This window comes from Halyomorpha halys, unplaced genomic scaffold (genome assembly GCF_000696795.3).
Source record: "Halyomorpha halys isolate HHAL.00 unplaced genomic scaffold, Hhal_1.1 Scaffold574.1, whole genome shotgun sequence".
In the NCBI taxonomy this organism is placed as follows: Eukaryota; Metazoa; Arthropoda; class Insecta; order Hemiptera; family Pentatomidae; genus Halyomorpha; species Halyomorpha halys.
Genome location: NW_027104908.1, coordinates 413,516 through 414,465, shown reverse-complemented (window position 1 = coordinate 414,465; position 950 = coordinate 413,516). Strand labels below are relative to the sequence as shown.

At 32.1% G+C, this 950-nt stretch overlaps 1 long non-coding RNA gene across 1 annotated transcript in view; it reads left to right on the top strand.

Annotated features, from left to right (window-relative positions):
* LOC106684364 (uncharacterized) overlaps positions 1-950 on the top strand; it is a 48,356-nt gene that overhangs the window by 31,781 nt on the left and 15,625 nt on the right. The gene's annotated exons all lie outside the window — the stretch shown is intronic.

The window sequence follows — 950 nt, the reverse complement described above, 5'->3', positions numbered from 1 at the left end:
ATCACTATGAAATATTTTATTTTATATATTATCACCGAACATTATCACATGCGATTAGGTTCAGGTATTGGGCGAAATGCTCCAGTTATGCCTATACAGGCCATCCTTGGATCTTACTGTCCATTCACCCATGGGAAGCCCTTTTCAGTGCTGTTCTCCACACAATATTCCTGTACTATATGTATTATAAAAATAATAATCAATTGTGAAAATAGTCTTAGCATGATTTATGTATAGAAACCTACTGCAGTTGGGCCGCAATGCTTTTTGAATAAAGTGTTGTTCTTAAGCAATTCGGGAACACTGCGTCTCTCTCTTAAGCATGTGATCCGTTTCAGCACTATTGGATATGTCACAAGTTTTAAAATATAAAACACTAAGAAATTTCCAGTAAGCAATTCACCGATTCTCAGAGTAATACTCTTTATTCTATAACTTGTAGCTCACCCAATAATGAACGTGATTTGATGCTGATGAGCAACGCTATGATTCTCCTATTTGTATTTTATTAAAGATGGCCATCATTGATAGAATACATTCATTTTAATTGGAAAAATATAAATTTTTTATGGATGATACTCGATATCATTTCTAAGATTTATTAAATTTTAAATCGTTAAAATAAAACTGTAGTTGTAGATTATTATATCATCAAAAGAAGATATGATAGCTGGGAACGTTTGGGAGAGGGCCCTAAAGCTAAGTTGGGGTTCGATTCTCACCTATTGACATTCTTACTCTGAGGCAACATTGGTTCTTAATAGAGGACTTGGGCCAAAATAAAGTTCTAGATACTCTTTGGAAACTATGTTGTGAAATTTGCAGAAATTTGTAAAATTCTCGTTACAGAAGAATTTATAGTAAAGAAAAGTTTTGGAATTATTCTATTCTTGAAAGTTGGTAAAAAGAGGCATGCTATTTTTATTTATTGAAATATAAATAAGCAATAT